This window comes from Phalacrocorax carbo, chromosome 10, assembly GCF_963921805.1.
Source record: "Phalacrocorax carbo chromosome 10, bPhaCar2.1, whole genome shotgun sequence".
NCBI lineage: Eukaryota > Metazoa > Chordata > Aves > Suliformes > Phalacrocoracidae > Phalacrocorax > Phalacrocorax carbo.
In genome coordinates this window covers 9629525-9638538 of record NC_087522.1, presented here as the reverse complement: position 1 = coordinate 9638538, position 9014 = coordinate 9629525, and positions in this window count along the sequence as shown.

Sequence of the window (9014 nt, the reverse complement as noted above, 5' to 3'; positions counted from 1 at the left end):
ACATTTGCGTGACGCCTCTGGCTGGCAGCCACGTTGTGTCGTGCGTCTGTGGCTTCATGCTTTCTCTTAAACAGCTAATGAGGAACGGAGCAGCTACAGTTGACATGGCACGATCGGCGGGGAGCAACTGATGCCTGTCCTTCGAACACGGGCAGCACGCCGCCCTTCTTGCCAGGTTTCCGTATCCAGAGCCTTCCAAAGAGAAACGACTGCCCTGAAATGTGCATTCCTCAGCACAGAAGAACTGTAACCTTTAAACAGGCTCATCCTGACCTGCGTGGGCTTATTTAGATGTCACTTATGCCTTGGGGGGTTACCTGAACTTCTCAGCATGGCTGACATGGAGGAAATCAGATGGTGCGGTTGGGCTGTGATTGCCTGTGTTTAGGCAGGGCAGCGGCGGCGAACAGCTGAAGCAGAGGAACAGTTCCACATTTCTGCTCTTTTCTCTCTCAATTTCTCTGCCTTGCTGATTCTGGATTTTAACCATTGCCTTTATTTGAGTCACATGTAAGCAATAATACCCTGCCCTCGCATCAGTCGATATCTACGTGCTATTCAAAGTAAAACAGGATAATTCTACAGAAACTGAGGTGGTGAGAGGTGAAGCAGCTGTAAACTGCCCAAGGTCACTCTGCTGTCTGGCAGGAACATAAAAAATTACTGATTCACCAGATCAGTCTGTACCCCCCTCTGGCTTGGGAGCCTGGGCCAAGCACCCAAATATGACAGTAACAAGCAAAGACCTTTTTGTGTATAAATAAACACATAGTGTTCTCTGTATCGTGCTGGATACAGAGAGGTAGCCCAGAGGGAAGGATGAATCACAAGAATTCATGCACTGAAGGTCTTGGTCCGCTCACAACGGAGCAATGTACTGAGCCCTTCAGCAAATGCAAATCTTGGCCATTGTTCTTTTCTTTCTGTGTGTCTCTAACACAACCCCTGGTGCCAGTAAAGGAACCGCCCCCCAGTTTGCCTTTTACTGATAGAACAGGGGAGATAATGCCCCTCTCAACCATTGCTGGTGGATCATTAGCAAATAAGGCTCATCTCTGTCCTGCTGAAACAGTTTTTAGTGTTAGCTACCATGAAAATGTGAGTACAAAACACAGAATCATCAAGGAAATTATAGGAGGACGTCATAGAGTAGCTGAACTAAATTACAGCTCCCGTTGCATTAGTTCTCATAGTGGTTACCTTTGAAAATATGCTCTGCAAGTATGTTTTTATTAAGGGGAAAAGTATTTCCATAAGTAAACCACTAACTCACCAGCAACTTCAGCATTTCCTTGCCTCGAGGGAGCTGGTAGAAGGATGGAGTAGGTGCTATGACCCTGGTGGGCCGTGTGAATTCCCTGATTTCACATGGTGCTCCCAGCTCCTACACCACTTCTGGGACCCTGCAGCGACTGCAGGCAGTGACTGCCTGCACGTGAGCACTGCTTGGAGGAGACTGGCAAAGGGGCGAGGTGTGCAAGGCCAAAGTAAAGGTGAAATTTAGAGAACTCTGTGTATGTCATGCAACACTTCCCATAGCCAATGGCTTAAAAAGATGTAAGCGAGGTGCTTTTGTTCATCTCTGAAAGATCACAGAATACATATATGATCAATTTGTCTTTATTATACACTGGGCATGTAGTATGATCAGCTTAAAAAACCCACCACTTTTCAGTCATTTTACTCTTTCTGTTTTCTATAACACATATTTGATCATTTAACTGATTTTTTAGCTTTTTTTTTTTTCCCTCAATATTTGGCTTTCTGCTTGTGACAATAGGTAAACAGAGAGCCTGTGTGATGCTGCATGCCCACATTTTTTCTCTTCTGCAGCAGTGCTCCGAGCAGGATTTGACAGCAGAGAGGGAGTGTGGTACAGCAGTGCTGAGTGGATAGCACTCACTCCTCAACAAATGCCAGATCCATATAGCCACAGACTGTCATCCTTATTTCAGAATTTATTCTGCGTCCCACCTGAGATAAAGGCAATTTCTATCCTCTGTTCTCTTCTTTCCCCTCAGGATGCCAGGAAGGTGTCACGCTTACTGCAGGAGCAGGCAGAAAAACTGTCAATGTTTCACCAACAGCTCTCCTATTGTACGGCTGGCCCTGCAGAACCTTTTCACTTGGTAGACTGATATTGCAGCTCCTGCCAGCACGGAACTGTGCTTGTGCCAGTGCAATTTAACTAGAATATTTCATTAAGAGATCAGCGGTAGGCACATGGAAATGACAGTGATCATTAAGTCTGCATTACTATTGTTTGCTTTAGGGAGCACAGAGGCCCCAGGCAGAGGCAGGACTGCGGGGCACGCGATGAAGCCAGCCCTCCTGTGTGCAGTGCCGTCTATAAACCAGCTTGTTTTCCAGCAGTCTCCAAAAGAATACTCTGAGACAAACCATGCACCTTAATCTGTGGTATTGCTTCCTGGATGTTCAGATGTCCCAGTAATGAACGTGACAGAAGACGGATGGATTTGCCCTAACCAGTGGTGTGTGGTTGATTTACACTGTTTCTGACCCACAAGCAAAGGTACTTTTCATTACACAAATCCCTGCAGCGTGATTAGTTTGCCTAATACTTGCCCTGCTTTTTCTCAGGGCAGGATACAAATCCTGGTGCTCCCATTGGTTGGCAGCATCAAGGAGACAGCGAGATTTGTGTGACCACTGCAAGATGATTTCTCTGTAGCTGCAGAGGGTTTCACACATTGCTCCTTGCACTGCCAAAGGCAGAGCCCGCTCTCCACAGTACTCTGTTAAATGGGTCTGATAGCCAAATGTGGTTAGTGAGGACAAGGGGAGAAGGGGAAATGAAAGAAGGAAAGAGTCTTGAAATCAATATGAAGCAAAATATGGATGGCAGGAAGGAGATGGATAGATGGAGGAGAGAGAAAGAAAGAATTCTTGAATTGTTAAGGAGAAACGTAATCCAGAAGAACTTATATCCATGGCACAAAAGAAAGGTGCTCTCAGGATGGATAGTGTGGGTAAACGTCCATAGTGTTGGATGTCACATCCATGTTCAGAACCAAATTATATCTGTTTTTCAACTTGGGTTAGACAAACCAAGGTAAGAACACACCCTTTATAGCATTACACCTACTAACTCTTTCACTGTTTGGTCATAAATACAACCTGTCCTGCAGTTCACCCCATCAGTTGTCTTGACATATGCCATATGGGAAGGCAGTGAGTCTTCTCATCAGTCCTCTCAACACCAGGACAAAAGAGTAGCAATGCAGGCAAGATTTACAATGCAGTCAATGTGGTATTCGTTTGTTTTCCTCAACACATTTCTTTATCACCCTAGTAATACATAAATGCTTACTTTAGAGAAACATGGACAGGTTTTACAATCTAATGCAGCTGATAGAATTTAATTAAAACACAGTTGGGATTGAGATGGTCTCTGACACCAGGCACATGTGATTAAAATTCTTATGGCTGGGAATTTGCACACCTTCAAACCCTCATTTCAGAAGGAAAACCACCAAAGGTAGATATTTAAATCTGCATATCTCTGGTTTATTGAATTATTGTTATACACCCTCTGAGGCTCTAGCTAGCTAGATACCTCTCAAACCGGCCAAACCATTTCAGTTTAAAGAGTTTATACTTGGCCTTTGCTCAGGCAAAATCCCAATTGGGTTAAAATAAATTCGATCAGGCAAATGATTTCTGGCTTTCTGTTGCTGGCGTGAGAACATTTCCTTAAAACTGCATGTGCTGGGGAGCTAGTGACCCTGGCCAAGACTGGGTACTTCTGCTTGAAAACCTAGGGCTTCTTTCTAGTATCAGTTGTGGATGATGGTGGGTGTGTTGGGGTTTCTCAGAGTGACAGCTTTACAGTAGGGAAAACCTCCCTCTACCCACTATGGGTTCTCATTTTTTCCCTTAAATCACACATCCTGGTTCTGACTGAGCCACTCAAACAGTTCTTGTATTCTTTTAGGTTTTAAACAAGATGTGGCCATTCTGGCAAGTAACATGCGTGTGTCTTAATAAGCAAAGGATATGGTTTCTCAGCTTGTGCTACGAAGATCATCTTGGTCATCGCAGGCAGTCGTGCTGTGAGCACATGCCTGCGTTCACAGGAGGCAATGGTGCTCCAAGCTGTGCGCACAGCCCTGTCTAGGGCTACTGCAAGGAGAATGTTGCAGTCACCTAAAACGCACATGTAGCTTTTCTACCATCCTGTTCCCTCCTCACAATGTTGAAGGTATCGGCTCATGTAACTGTGCCATACTTGAATGTACTTATGTTTCAAATGGGCTTGATTTATAAGCATTTTTATTTGTATCTGCTAGTTTCACACCTACACTGAGATGTAAAACCTCTTGAGCACAGTATCATTAATGCCCTCATCTGTAGTATCTCCCCGGGGAGGTAGGAAACCACACTCAGGAACTTCACTGGCCTTCCTCTTTATAGGCGTGTTTCATGAAAAATATTGCCCCCTGTTGTGCACTGTCTAAAAACAAATAAATAACATTTACATCCTGGCAGAATATTGAACAAACCCCTTCTTTGTAAGCTGCCCAGGTTTTTCTGTTGCTGAGACTGTCACCTACTGGCCGCAGAGCAGTTCACCAGGATCTTGGGAGCAAAGTGTGATGACTTAAATATTCAGCTTTGCTGTTAGAAGTTATACCACTGAGATATTCCTGTTTTATCTGACAGTAAACAGGGTGGTAATTCTGTAAAAGGGCTAGATCAGGAATCCAGAAATCTTCCTCATTTATAAAATGCCCAGATTTCATGGAGTTTTAATGCAAAGGAAACCAGGATCTCACCACAGTGGAGATGTGGCGTAAAATGCTAGTTCCACTGAACTTAATGGGAGCAAAATAACTTATAATCAACACCCAAGGGGAAAAAAAAAGACCAGTTATTCTGTCTGTGGTAGATTTTTGTCACGTTAGTCCATGGATACAGGACGACCTTAAGAAAGGCCCACATCTTAGTACTGACCACCAGAGCTCAACAGGAATCAAAGGAGCTTTACTGAAGATGTACAGTACAGCTTTTATGGGAAAGAAGAAGAATTGCTCTAAAAAGCTCTTTTAGCCCTGTCCTTGTCCTGTCCTCATATCTGTTGTCACCACTAGCTCATTTTCTGCCAGTCTTTGGGCCAGAACCTCAACTAGTGTAAACAAGAGCAAGTCTGAATTCATAGCTAGAATATGGGACCATGGCATGGTTTATTCTCCCTTTTTCAAGCAGTGCCCCCAGGCTTCTTTCCCAGACTTAAGAGCAGGTTAATGTACTGCCTGAAATGTGCTGGTCAGCTGAGATTTTCTTCTGTTTAAGACGCAGAAGTGAGTTGCTGAGCTGGACAACAGGCGTCAAACTGCAAAACTGCATCTTTACTGGTTATTCCAATGGAGCATTGCTCTCCATAGCTCTTCCAAAAATCTGTACTTTTTTCTTTTATGTAATTGAGATGTATGGCTGGCATTCTGCAGGACTGCTGATAGGGAAGGAAAGCTAGTGGCACAGAGGCTGTTTCATGACAGTATCCTCAGCTCACTTAGTGTTACACAAGGGTGTTGCTGTCTGAAAGCACATCTAAAGCAACCCTCAAGCTCACTGCCATATGTTGTACTGAAACTTTAAAGAAGATATATTTTTTTAATGGATGTTTTTCATATGCCTCTTAGTTCACATCTGTAAAAAATAGATTTCATGTACTTTAGAAATACTTTTTTACTGTGTCTGGAGTCAACCCCTATCACTGAATTTATGCAAAATGGCCATAGTTTTATTTCTTATTAGTTTGGTTTTTTTTTTTGTGAAGTGGGTACATTATTTCCCTTTATTTCCCTTCACTTCATTCCTGTGCTTGCACACTTATAGGCTTCAACTGTTGTCAGGGAACACTGGGTTCCTGGATGTCTCTCTTATGAAAGCAAGTGGCTGGTTAAAAAGAAGACCAGATAGGTTAGACTCTGCATGAAATTCCACTAAATTCAGTGAAAAAGGTAATTTCAAAGAATTTAGGATCAGATTTCAAATGCATTTCATGAGAGGCTTTGGACTGGTGGATTAATATAGGATGCTGAGTCTCAGTCCCTCCCACTGTATGGGAAGGATAATGCTATTTACCTTCCCTATAGGTTACCTCACTACTCACTTCTTGTGCACTGTTGTAAAGGAGCAGAACACTTCAAGGCCATTTGGTGTTAAGAGGACTTGGAAGCCTCTGGCTCACAGCCAAGTAGACCCTGGGACCAGCTCTCACAAACATCAACGGGGGAAAACCACAGCCTTTCCAACTTCATTGGGAATAGGAGTCTTTGCCTGAAATGCTCTCTTTTCAAATTTGTGAATGCAAAGCTAGACAAAAATCCCCCTGGCTTCCTTCTCTGCTATCCGCCCACACTTCTCAGTAAGTCATTTCTTTGGAGCTGGTGGGATCTCTATTCAGGCAGAAGATGGTTGGGGAGTGTTGTCGCTGTAAGTCCCGTGGAGGCTTGGGAGCGTGGGCTCTCCAGGGCCATCACGCAGCCTCTTCAGTCCTGTGCATCACTTCATTTATCACACAGAGATATTCTGTCAACACTGGAGAAAGATTCCCTTTAAAACTGCTCTTTTGCTGGTAGATTTACTTTGAACCAAGGCATAACGTGAGTTAATATTGTTTTTGAGGGTAAATAAAGGGCAATGAAGGTTCTAGCCTAAAAAATGTAGCCTATGAATTTTATCCCTGCACTGCACTTTCATTTTAATGGTCCTTGCTGTGTGTTTTATTGAAGGCTGAGTCACAGGCAGATCTTACTGCTTTGGAAGGAAGGAAATGGAGTTTGGGCAAAAACATTACGCGTCTCAAATGGATCCAGCAAAGAGAGACTGCTCAAGCTGTCAAAATGCAATGAAGTATCTCAGCAAAAGGGAGAATTGAAGGTCAAAAAGAAATTCCCTGTGCTGCATTAGAGTTTTCATCACCTGAAGCTTGTCTGGACTCAGCTGATTTTTCTGGTGACAGGGCCATCACAGTGATAAAAGCAGATCCTGCTCTTGTCTCACCCCTCAAAAAACAGTCCTGGAGTTAACAGGACTCTCTCCTGGGTCTTGTATTTCAGTGTTATGATGACGAACATTTGCTCACCGCTTGAGGCTGACACAGCTGTTGTTGTTGGGACTCAGTCAAGGCAAAGCATTTTTGACTGAGGTTGTTGAGGAAGGAGAGGGAAACTCTTGTGTTGTTGCAGCACCTCTGTGGGATGCAGGATGGTCCCTTTGCAGGTGCCCTTAGGAGTGTTGCCTTTGGCTGAGGAGGAGAGGGGGGAACCACACAAGCTGAGCTGTGCAGCTTGGAAGAAGGTGCTGTCTGGTGGGCAAAATCAGCCATGCCTAGGAACATGCAGCAGAGCATCCACCCTGTTGTTAGAAGTCACCTTCGCCTCACATCGTGAGTGGGACTGGACTGCAGTGTAATGCAGAAGCCATGAGATTCAAAGGGGAATCTTTATGCCCTTTGTCACAAACAGTATCTTTTTTCCTGGATTGTTCTTTTTTTAACCCCAGTTATGTTTGTGTTCCTTAAGGCAGGAACTGGGTCAGGTGTTACCTCTGGAAGCAGAGGTAGGCTGCCCTTTCTCAGGAGAGCTACTGAGCACATTCAGGGGCAAGGTCTGAGACCTGGGCAGGGGACTGAAGACAGGGAACTCAGCCCAGGAGCAGGAACAGCTTGGGCACAGAGATCAAGAAACTGCAGGGCAGTGGGTGGCAGACAGCCAAGCTCAGGGCTCCCCAGGGATCCACTTGGACAGGCACAGCTGGTTGCAGCTCAAAAAGTCACTGACTTGCAGCCAAGCCCTGAAATAGGGTAGGCAGAGAGCTGCATGTTCAGTCACTGATAGTTTGACTTTGAATTTGTTTAGAAAGTAAAGCTTCTTGATTTTTTTTTTTCAGGTAAAGCCTGGCTTTTCAAGGTCAGAAGCTTTTTGATCTTCTTCAGGGAGCACACCACAAGGGAGAAGTTTAGGTATACTTAATTCAAAGCTCTGGACCTTCTGCTGTCACACTAGGAGGCAGCGAAAGGCCAGAGACATTCCTTTGGCAGGATGTTTTCACAGGAGCCACAGCCCCGATGACAAGATGTGGGCCAAGAGTGCTCCCTCCTGCCTCCTGAGCAGGACTTCACACTCCTTTCTCTGACTCCCCTGGAGTTATGGTAGGGCAGGCTGTCCTCTGCTGCAGCCAGTCAGTAAAGTGAAGAGTCTGAGGCTTGCAAGAAGACAGTGGCTTCTGAAGGGTCACTCAGTATCACCAGACACGGCCAGACCAGTGAGGCTCTTTATTTACATTATTATTACCAAAGCTACCTATCAAATACAGCTGTGAAAATGTGGCCTTTTTCTTTTCCTCCCAGTCCCTTTGGCCAGCTGGTGTTCCTCCTACATAGTACAGAGGAAATCTATTTTCTTAAGGTTCAGGCTCAGGCTGCAAATATGGCTAACACTCAAAGGGGCTTTGGATGACATCTGATGTTTCTGAGAGTCCTGGCCATAGAGGGCCACCTTCCTACAAGTTGCTCCTGGTTTCTAGCCTCCTCTGGGTTTTATATTGCAGTAGGGAGGAATAAAAGATCCTCTCCATCTTTAGGATGTAAGATGAAGGAACTGAACAGGAAGAAAATTATAAACTTACTTTTAGAAATGTTGTGGTTGAGTTTCATTAACTTCTTGGTCTTAAAGAATGATATCCAAAAAGATGTTGCACATGCAGAAAGTTTATATATGGTTTATATCGTATGTGTGCACACAGACTGCCTCTGCAGCATCCCTGGAAGGCAGGCGTTTGTTGGCCCATGTACCCCAAACTCAGACTGCTTTTAGCTGGCAGGCAGGACCAGGAGTTCTGCAGTTGGGCTGCCACAGACCAATAGATCAGAAGCTTTAAGTGTGTTTAAGATATCTTGATTTTGCAAATATTATACAAGTGGCATTGTGTTTAGTTAGCAAGCCCCCTGAAGGTGTGATAGCCCTTCAAGTGTTTTAAAACTGTGA